The sequence below is a fragment of the Triticum dicoccoides genome, unplaced genomic scaffold, assembly GCF_002162155.2.
Source record: "Triticum dicoccoides isolate Atlit2015 ecotype Zavitan unplaced genomic scaffold, WEW_v2.0 scaffold74517, whole genome shotgun sequence".
Taxonomy (NCBI): domain Eukaryota; kingdom Viridiplantae; phylum Streptophyta; class Magnoliopsida; order Poales; family Poaceae; genus Triticum; species Triticum dicoccoides.
The window spans coordinates 50,074-61,360 of record NW_021296602.1 but is presented as its reverse complement, the minus strand read 5'-3'; the positions used below and the strand labels follow the sequence as shown (position 1 = coordinate 61,360).

Genomic DNA, 11,287 nt, shown 5'->3' with positions numbered 1-11,287 from the left:
GTTCTCAAATCCTTAAAGACTCAATCCGATAAGATAACTTCAAAGGGAAAGCTCAATCCATTACAAGAGAGTAGAGGGGGAGAAACATCATAAGATCCAACTATAATAGCAAAGCTCGCGATACACCAAGATCATGCGAAGTCAAGAAGACGAGAGAGAGAGAGAGAGAGAGAGAGAGAGAGAGAGAGAGAGAGAGAGAGAGAGAGAGAGAAAGAGATCAAACACATAGATACTGGTACATACCCTCATCCCCGAGGGTGAACTACTCCCTCCTCGTCATGGAGAGCGCCGAGATGATGAAGATGGCCACCGGTGAGGGATCCCCCATCCGGCAGGGTGCCAGAACTGGCTCCCGAGAGGTTTTTGGTGGCTACAGAGGATTGCGGCGGCGGAACTCCAGATCTATTTTGTCCTTCGATGGTTTTAGGGTATATGGGAATATATAGGTGAAAGAAGTCGGTAGGGGGAGCCTCGAGGGGCCCACGAGACAGGGAGGCGCGCCCAGAGGGCGTGTCCACCTCGAAGCTTCCTTTACTTCAACTCTAAGTCTCCTGGATCACGTTCGTTCCAAAAATCACGCTCCCGAAGGTTTCATTCCGTTTGGACTCCGTTTGATATTCCTTTTCTTCGAAACACTGAAATAGGCAAGAAAACAGCAATATGGGTTGGGTCTCCGGTTAATAGGTTAGTCCCAAAAGTAATATAAAAGTGTATAATAAAGCCCGTAATCATTCAAAACAGATAATAAGATAGCATGAATGCTTCATAAATTATAGATACGTTGGAGACGTATCAGCATCCCCAAGCTTAATTCCTGCTCGTCCTCGAGTAGGTAAATGATAAAAGAAAGAATTTATGAAGTGTGAATGCTAGCAGGTGCACAAGTTTGATCAATGATAATTTCAATCACCTTTTCTAGCATGATTATTTGTCATAATAGTAGTTCATCTCATAAAACTTCTCAAGATCAAGTAACAAGCTATTCACATGTTAAAGCATAAACCATAAACTTTCTTGAAAACTAGCAAACTTCATTCTTAGTCATCAAACAATTGCAATTCATCTTATTTTCAGGAAGGGTCTATGTCAGAGCTTTGATTTAGCAAACTCCACATACTCAACTATCATATACTCTTCTACAATTGCTAACACTCACGCAATACTAATGGTTATGGAGTTTTAGTCGGACACAGAGAAAGATAGGGGCTTCTAGTGTTGCCTACCAATGTATTCACCTTTGGGTGATGTCAACAATAATAGTTCATGCCAACTTACATCCAATTGGATATATATATATCAGGATCTTTCCAACACGAGGTGCTTGCCAAAGGATAAAATGAAAAAGGGAAAGGTGAAGATCACCTTGACTCTTGCATAAGTAAAAGACATAAAGTAAAAGATAGGCCCTTCGCAGAGGGAAGCAGAGGTTGTCATTCGCTTTTATTGTTGGATGCACAAAATCTTAATGCAAAAGAACGTCACTTTATGTTGCCACTTGTATATGGACCTTTATTATGCAGTCCGTCGCTTTTATTGCTTCCATAACAAGATCGTATAAAGCTTATTTTCTTCACACTAATAGATCATACATATTTAGAGAGCAATTTTTATTGCTTGCACCGATGACAACTTACTTGAAGGATCTTACTCAATCCATAGGTAGGTATGGTGGACTCTCATGGCGAAAACTGGGTTTACGGATATTTGGAAGCACAAGTAGTATCTCTACTTGGTGCAAGGAATTTTGGCTAGCATGAGGGGGAAAGGCAAGCTCAACATGTTTGAATGATCCATGACAATATATTTTAACTGAGATGTGAGAAAACATAACCCATTGCGTTGTCTTCCTTGTCCAACATCAACTCTTTAGCATGTCATATTTAATGAATGCTCACAATTATAAAAGATATCTAGGATAGTATATTTATATGTGAAATCTCTCTTCCTTCAATATTCTTTCATGAATTGTTCAAGTGACCAATACAATGCTTGCTAACCTTCAATAAATTTACAACCTTTACTTCTTAGATGTGAAGTCATTACTCCCCATGGGATAAGCAAATGAAACATATATAATTTCATATTTATGATATTCAACACATTCAACCATTTACTCATAGGATAGAAGTGAAGCACATGAGTAAATGACAAACTACTCTAAAAAGATATAAGTGAAGATCAATGAGTATCTAAACAATTATGTAACTATGTGAAGACTCTCTCTCATTTAAGGATTTCAGATCTTGGTATTTTATTCAAACAGCAAGCAAAACAAAATAAAATGACAATGCAAGGATAGCACAACTCATGTGAAGAAGCAAAAACTTAGGCTCAACCGATACTAACCGATAGTTGTTGAAGAAGAAAGGTGGGATGCCTAACGGGGCATCCCCAAGCTTAGATGGTTGAGACTCCTTGAAATATTATCTTGGGGAGCCTTGGGCATCCCCAAGCTTGAGCATTTGTGTCTCCTTAATTCCTCTCATATCATGGTTTCTCTATTTATCAAAAGCTTCATCCACACCAAACTCAACAAGAACTCGTGAGATAGGTTAGTATAAACCAATGCAAAACCTTATCATTTTATACTGTAACAAATCACTAAAATAATTATTCCACATTGCATACTAAATGTCTCTGCATATTTAATACTCCTATCCTCAAATAGAATCATTAAACAAGCAAACATATGCAAACAATGCAAACATAATAGCAATCTGCCAAAACAGTACAGTCTGTAAAGAATGCAAGAGTATCAATACTTCCCTAACTCCAAAAATTATGAGAAAAATACTATGCTGTAGAATATTTATCAGATCTCAATATGCAAAAACTTTCAATATTATACCATTCTCTGACTTTTCTAGGGAATTTTTGCAACAGCGGTAAGCTTTCTGTTTTCAAACAGCAAGATGTATACTAGCAAAATAAGCATGGAAAAGGCTATCCTTGACATTTTTATTGAAAATATATATGCAAAACATTATTATAAATAACAGAAAGCAAATACTAACAAAAGAAAATGACGCTTCAAGCAGAACACATATCATGTGGTGAATAAAAATATAGCTCCAAGTAGAGTTACCGATGGACAAAGACGAAAGAGGGGATGCCATCCGGGGCATCCCCAAGCTTAGGCTTTTGGTTATCCTTGAATATCTTGGGGTGCCATGGGAATCCCCAAGCTTAGGCTCTTGCCACTCCTTATTTCATAGTCCATCGAATCTTTACCCAGAACTTGAAAACTCCACAACACAAAACTCAACAGAAAACTCGTAAGCTCCGTTAGTATAAGAAAATAAAACGACTTAGGTACTGTAATTAACTCATTCTAAATTCATATTGGTGTAATATCTACTGTATTCCAATTTATCTATGGTTCATACCCTCCGATACTACTCATAGATTCATCAAAAATAAGCAAACAACACATAGAAAACAGAATCTGTCAAAAAACAGAACAGTCTGTAGTAATCTGTATCAAACGTATACTTTTGGAACTCCAAATATCCTACCAAATTAGGAAGTCCTAAGAAATTTGTGTATAAATCCAGATCAAAACAAATCAGATCATAATCACGTTTATGTGAATTATCAAAAATAATTTACTGGGTGCAAAAGTTTCTGTTTTTTAGCAGGATCAACACAACTATCACCGTAAGCTATCCTAAAGGTCTTACTTGGCACTTTATTGAAACAAAAGCTATAAAACATGATTACTGCAGTAGCATAATCATGTGGACACACAAAAACAGTAAGGTTAAATATTGGGTTGTCTCCCAACAAGCGCTTTTCTTTAATGCCTTTCTAGCTAGGCATGATGATGGCAATGATGCTCACATAAAAGATAAGAATTGAAACATAACGGGAGCATCATGAAGCATATGACTAGCACATTTAAGTCTAACCCACTTCCTATGCATAGGGATTTTGTGAGCAAACAACTTATGGGAACAATGATCAACTAGCATAGGAAGGTAAAACAAGCATAGCTTCAAAATTTTAAGCACATAGAGAGGAAACTTGATATTATTGCAATTCCTACAAGCATATGTTCCTCCTCATAATAATTTTCAGTAGCATCATGAATGAATTCAACAATATAACCAGCACCTAAAGCATTCTTTTCATGATCTACTTGCATAGAGAATTTGCTACTCTCCACATAAGCAAAATTCTTCTCATGAATAATAGTGGGAGCAAAGTCAACAAAATAATTATCATGTGAGACATAATCCAATTGAAAACTAAAATCATCATGACAAGTTTTATGATTATCATTATTCTTAATAGCATACAAGTCATCACAATAATCATCATAGATAGCAACTTTGTTCTCATAATCCATTGGAACCTCTTCCGAAATAGTGGATTCATCACTAAATAAAGTCATGACCTCTCCAAATCCACTTTCATAATTATCACAATAATATTCAACATCCTCCAAAATAGTGGGATCATTACTTCCTAAAGTTGACACTCTTCTAAACCCACTTTCATCAATATAATCATCATAAATAGGAGGCATGCTTTCATCATAATAAATATTCTCATCAAAACTTGGGGGACTAAACATATCATCTTCATCAAACATAGCATCCCCAAGCTTGTGGCTTTGCATATCATTAGCATCATGGGTATTCAAAGAATTCATACTAACAACATTGCAATCATGCTCATCATACAAAGATCTAGTACCAAAAATTCTAATGCATTCTTCTTCTAGCACTTGAGCACAATTTTCCTTTCCATCATTCTCACGAAAGATATTAAAAAGATGAAGCATATGAGGCAAACTCAAATCCATTTTTTTCTAGTTTTTCTTTTATAAACTAAACTAGTGATAAAACAAGAAACAAAAAGATTTGATTGCAAGATCTAAAGATATACCTTCAAGCACTCACCTCCCCGGCAACGACGCCAGAAAATAGCTTGACCTCTACTACACAACCTTCTTCTTGTAGACGTTGTTGGGCCTCCAAGTGTAGAGGTTTGTAGGACAGTAGAGAATTTCCCTTAAGTGGATGACCTAAGGTTTATCAATCCATGGGAGGCGTAGGATGAAGTTGGTCTCTCTCAAACAACCCTGCAACCAAATAACAAAGTCTCTTGTGTCCCCAACACACCCAATACAATGGTAAATTGTATAGGTGCACTAGTTCGGCGAAGAGATGGTGATACAAGTGCAATATGGATGGTAGATATAGGTTTTTGTAATCTGAAAATATAAAACAGCAAGGTAACTAATGATAAAAGTGAGCACAAATGGTATTGCAATGGTAGGAAACAAGGCATAGGGTTCATACTTCACTAGTGCAAGTTCTCTCAACAATAATAACATAACCGGATCATATAACTATCCCTCAACATGCAACAAAGAGTCACTCCAAAACCACTAATAGCGAAGAACAAACGAAGAGATTATGGTAGGGTACGAAACCACCTCAAAGCTATCCTTTCTGTTCTATCTATTCAAGAGTCCGTAGTAAAATAACATGAAGCTATTCTTTCCGTTCAATCTATCATAGAGTTCATACTAGAATAACACCTTAAGACACAAATCAACCAAAACCCTAATGTCAACTAGATACTCCATTGTCACCTCAAGTATCCGTGGGCATGATTATACGATATGCATCACAAAATCTTAGATTCATCTATTCAACCAACACAAAGTACTTCAAAGAGTGCCCCAAAGTTTCTACCGGAGAGTCAAGACGAAAACGTGTGCCAACCCCTCTGCATAGGTTCACGGGCAGAACCCGCAAGTTGATCACCAAAACATACATCAAGTGGATCACATGATATCCCATTGTCACCACAGATAAGCACGGCAAGACATACATCACGTGTTCTCAAATCCTTAAAGACTCAATCCGATAAGATAACTTCAAAGGGAAAACTCAATCCATTACAAGAGAGTAGAGGGGGGAGAAACATCATAAGATCCAACTATAATAGCAAAGCTCGCGATACACCAAGATCATGCGAAGTCAAGAACACGAGAGAGAGAGAGAGATCAAACACATAGCTATTAGTACATACCGTCAGCCCCGAGGGTGAACTACTCCCTCCTCGTCATGGAGAGCATCGGGATGATGAAGATGGCCACCGGTGAGGGATCCCCCCTCCGGCAGGGTGCCAGAACGGGCTCCCGAGAGGTTTTTGGTGGCTACAGAGGCTTGCGGCGGCGGAACTCCAGTTCTATTTTGTCCTTCGATGGTTTTAGGGTATATGGGAATATATAGGCGAAAGAAGTCGGTCGGGGGAGCCTCGAGGGGCCCACGAGATAGGGGGCGTGCCCCCCACCCTCGTGTCCACCTCGAAGCTTCCTTTACTTCAACTCCAAGTCTCCTGGATCACGTTCGTTCCAAAAATCACGCTCCCGAAGGTTTCATTCCGTTTGGACTCCGTTTGATATTCCTTTTCTTCGAAACACTGAAATAGGCAAGAAAACAACAATATGGGCTGGGCTTCCGGTTAATAGGTCAGTCCCAAAAGTAATATAAAAGTGTATAATAAAGCCCGTAATCATTCAAAACAGATAATAAAATAGAATGAATGCTTCATAAATTATAGATACATTGGAGACGTATCAATCTCCCGAACCAGTTTTCTAACAGACACCAATGGAAAAAGTTCTTCCCAGCCCTCAGACATCATGATACGGTCAAGTTTCTCCAAAGTTGGGTGGGCCTGGCTATTCGACCAAGTGTATTTCCCCCCACTAATGTGGATTTTTGAAGATGAATAACTATAGCAGCTGGAGACAAGAAGTCTTGAAAGACAAAAAATATATCGCATACATCATCGAGGCTATAAGAGCATCTCCAGCCGGCCCCCCAAGAAGCCTCCCCAAGCCGCTTTTTGGGCGCCGGCGGACAAAAAATGGCCCAGTCAGGCACCCAGAGACCTGATTTTCGCCGGATTCGGCGATATTTATGGCCGGCGCTCTCACCCTAGACCCAGCCCCCTGCGAGGCAGCTGGGGACGCCGGCAGTTGCCTTTTGCATGCAAAGGCCCACTGCCAGCCCCTCTCTCCCTCCTCTCTCTCCTCTTTCCTCTCTTTTCTCTCTCCTCTCTCCTCTCCCTTTCCTTTCACACCTACCTCACACAACGCGCATGGCCGGGGTGGCGCTTGCGCTCGCGCGGTCAAAGCCGCCTCCCCCGTAGCTCCGGCGGCCCAGAGCCTGCAGGGTGCGAGGCGGTGGCCGGAGACACGACCTCGGTGAGCTCCGGCGAGTCCTCCGTGCCCAGCGTGCAGTCCGGCCTCCTCCGCTCTGCCCCGCGCCGGCCCTGCTCCACCTTGCCGTCCGGCCTTCTCCGCTCTGCGCCGGCCCCGCTCGCCGCCTCGCGCCAGCCGGTTTCCCGCTCGCCGGCTGGTCAGCTGCCGCCTCGGGCACCCAGACCTCAGTTGCCCGGACTGCACCGGGCCGGCTCCGCCTCGCCTCGAGCTCGCCATCGGCCTTGCTCCGCCCCCTGCCTCGCGCCTGCACCCTGCGCACGCCGGCTCCACGGCTCGGCACGAGTCGTAGAACCTCACGTGGATGCGCTCGAAGACCCCCGTCGAGAGCGCAGGCGCCGCGAGCCTGTCCGGGAATGCGTTGCGCGGCGCCTTCCCCCCGTGGGCCTTGCGCCTGGCCAGGTCCCTCGCCAGCGCGTCGTAGTGCTCCGCCGGCCCGCCGCGCTCCAGGAAGAGGTCCACGCCGTCGAGTCACGCGCGGCCAAACGGGCGGTGCACGCCCCTGCGCCTGCCGCCGAGATAGGAGAACCAGAGGTGGTCGGCGAGGTCGAGCGCGTACCTATTGGTCGGGAGCGCGTAGTCACCGCCGATGGAGAGGGAGACGGTGACGCCCACGGACTGGCAGTGCCTGATGTCGGCCCCGATGCCGGAGAGCGGGTGGCCAGAGAGGTCGAGGCGGTACTTGCTGTGGCCGTAGACGTTGAGGAAGGACATGATTACCGCCATGTAGAGGCCGGCGTCGCAAGCTTCCCTAAGAGAGCCCTCGTCCTTGTTCCGGCCCCACAAGACGGTGAGCTGGCCGGTCTTCCCCGTGGCGGCGGCCGGAACGGAGACGGAGCGCCAGCCGGTTCGGCGGTTCGCGTCGTGGTGGTGGCGGGGATACGTGCGTGGGGGGCGGAACGAGTGGATATTTTCTCGATCGCAGGCAAAAAATTTCGCCGGCAGCCCCCCAAGGGGCGATAGAAATGCCTCCTGGGGGGCTCTATGGCTGGAGATGCTCTAAGAGCTACGCCACATCATCCGACTCTTCCGAAAGTATGAAGACCTGCGAAATTCTTAGATTCGTCTCTTGACTAGCCACAATGGAGATCTGCCACAATAACATAGCCATAATTTTTGTTAAGAATTAACTACTACTCATAATAAAGGCATACATTCATTGTGCTCGAAACCTTATCTAAAGAGCAATGCACTATTACCAGTCTAATTTGCAGTTCTAATTTTGTCTTTACGTTGTGAGTTGAATTGTTGCTTAATATCACCTTTGAAGCTTTGTCAAGGACCCTTCTATTTGAATGCTAACATTAGCACTAGGTCAATGTTCTATCGTCAGGGCAAAAAGTTTTTTTGCTCTGTTGTCATCGGTATGCTTAGAACCTATATGTGATTTTACCATACGATCCAAAATTTGGACAGGGTTCCACTATCATAGAGATAACGGGGCAACAAACAGAAAAAAGCGTCCAAAGCGCAACAAAAGAAAAACGAGGAACATAACCTATATGTGATGGCACCTAAGCATCGGGAATTGAACACTGTAACAATAAAAGAGAATGAACCTCCTAAAAGCTGCTCTTTTTTACTTAGGCTGTCAATAAAAGAGTAGCTGATGCCGTAGAGTAGGAGGGAGAGACATGCCGACTAGCTGTAGAAAAGGTTGAGGGATAGTGGCTCATATCATGGAGTAGGAGGGAGAGGCACGATGGCTGGCTGACCCCCAGAGTGCATTTTGTGATTCCACGGATTCATCGATAATTCCTAGTGCCTCACGTGCTGATTCCTAGCCATATACCCAGTATATAGAGGCACAAAAGCGCCGTATATAGTCATTAGAAGACTTAGGGATGCCCTTCTAGATATTTCAAAGATGGAGAAGTAAAATGAGAAGTAAGCTATTCCTCTTTTGCTTAGGGATGTCCTTAGACTTTGGTGCTAGACAGGGATTGTAGTCCTTAGTCCTTCGGTAGGTCAATAGTTAATAATTCCGTGATCATGTGCTTGGTCCTTGGGAAGGTTAGTGGAAATGAAATCTTTATCAAATCTTTTACTAAACAATGAATTTTGTTTGATTTTTTTCCTTGAAAAGGAAGATTTGTATCGCTCTTTTGACTTTGTAGCAAGATCAAGACATCCACGTAGCCAACATAGTTCACCGTTACAAAGTTCATGAAAATAAACACCAATGGATGCCATTCCATCCCCATAGAGAAGAAAAACGAGCTAAGTAGAGCCAAAGTTCTGTAGTTTCATCGAACACTAGAGATATTGAAGGTCAATAACTTTAGTACCCAGAGACAAGTCTTAAAAGAGAGAAAAAATATCTCATACATTACTGATACATAAGAGCCACTTAATTCAGCCCTTCCAAAAGTATGAAGCCTACAAAATTCTCATATTCGTCTCTTTTACTAACCACCATGGATATCTTCTACAATAACATAACCATCACTTGTGTTAAGAAATAATCATTTCACGTAACCAAGGCAGAAATTCACTTTGCTCAAATCTGCAACTGTTAAGCAATTAACTCTTATTGGTATAATTTAGTGCTAATTTATTTATCCTAGTGAGCTGAATTGTTGTTTAATATCACCTTTGAAGCTTTGATAAAGACCCTTATATTTGGACGCTATCAGTAGCACTTAGAGCCCAGTTCTATGTTCTATCGTCAAGGCAAAAAGGTGTTTTATTTTTTTTCTTTTGTCATTGATATGTTTAGAACCTATATGTGACGGCACCTAAGCACTGATCATTGTACACTATAACAATGAAAGAGAGAGCACCTCTAGAAGGCTGCTCTTTTACTTACGCTATTAATATATAGGAAATGTGGCACTAGTCTTTCTGGAGGATGCAAGACACTACGTAATTGGCAATGAGAAAAAGTGTATCATTTTTTCTCTTTGATAATAGGGATTGTCATACCCTTTGCTAACCAGGATTATGGTTCCAATCTCTATTCATATCTTAGGAATATGGAATGTGCTTTCTGATGTTGTTGTTGAGCTAACATGAATTTTGGAATCCATAATATTAGATTCTTGATTGCTTTGGTGTTAATGTCTCTTCTCCTCATTTGGTTATAGTCAGTTTCTTAAGTATGTCTTCTGTAGATATAAATGGTAGGACTCATGGCTTTGCATAATCAAGAAGGTTACTGAGCGATGTAATTTGCCAGTGTTGTTGTTTGCACCAGTCAAAAAATTGAGAAATATGCTCTTCATTCTTCATTTAGCAATTAAATCTTCAATTATCGGACCCTTTTCACCTCATTCACTTACATGCTTAATTTGAAGTTGCCCCTTATTGGTACAAGTTTAGGAAATGATCTCCTAGACTCCTCCAAGAAAACTAGGCTAAGCTCTAATCAGTTTGCACCCAAGCCTTAAAAATTGTGAAGGTTGGACCTTCTTTCCTAATCCGCTTCAACTTGTTATATTTATTGTGAGCATAGATTTATTTTGCGAGAGAAATTTTCAATCTATTCATCATTTATCATGGGAGCATAGAGAAATCGAAGTAAAATAATAGTAACCAGGTTCGTGGACCACCTAGAGACCATAGCAAGCACTGGAGCAAGCCGAAGGCGTGCCGTCGTCATCGTCCTTCCCTTGATGGAGCCGGGCAAACCTTTGTAGTAGACAATCGTGAAGTCCTCGTGCTAAGGCACCATAGGACTAGCGTACTAGAACGTACAACAGCCGTCGCCGCTGAAGAGAAGAGTAGACCGAAAGGATCAAACTCGTAGACACACGATCGAAGACGGGATCCAAGCAGATCCAATGAAGGCCAACACCAACCGAATCACGCAAGATCCAAGAGGAGACACACCTCCATGCGTCCTCTGACGATACTAGACACACCATCGGGCTAGTGATCAGACATGAGAGACACAATTCCTACTAGGGGACATTGTTGCCGCCACACCACCCCAACCGAGACGACGAGCCAAACAAGAACGAGAGCGGGGTGCCACCTGCTGCCGGGGTGTCGGCATCCTCCGCACCACATGGCCCAAACGCCATTAGAGACAGGTTGGGCCGG

At 42.6% G+C, this 11,287-nt stretch overlaps 1 pseudogene; it reads right to left on the bottom strand.

Annotated features, from left to right (window-relative positions):
- Nucleotides 1-7,496: 7,496 nt before the first annotated feature.
- LOC119347728 overlaps nucleotides 7,497-11,287 on the bottom strand; it is a 17,152-nt pseudogene continuing 13,361 nt past the window's right edge.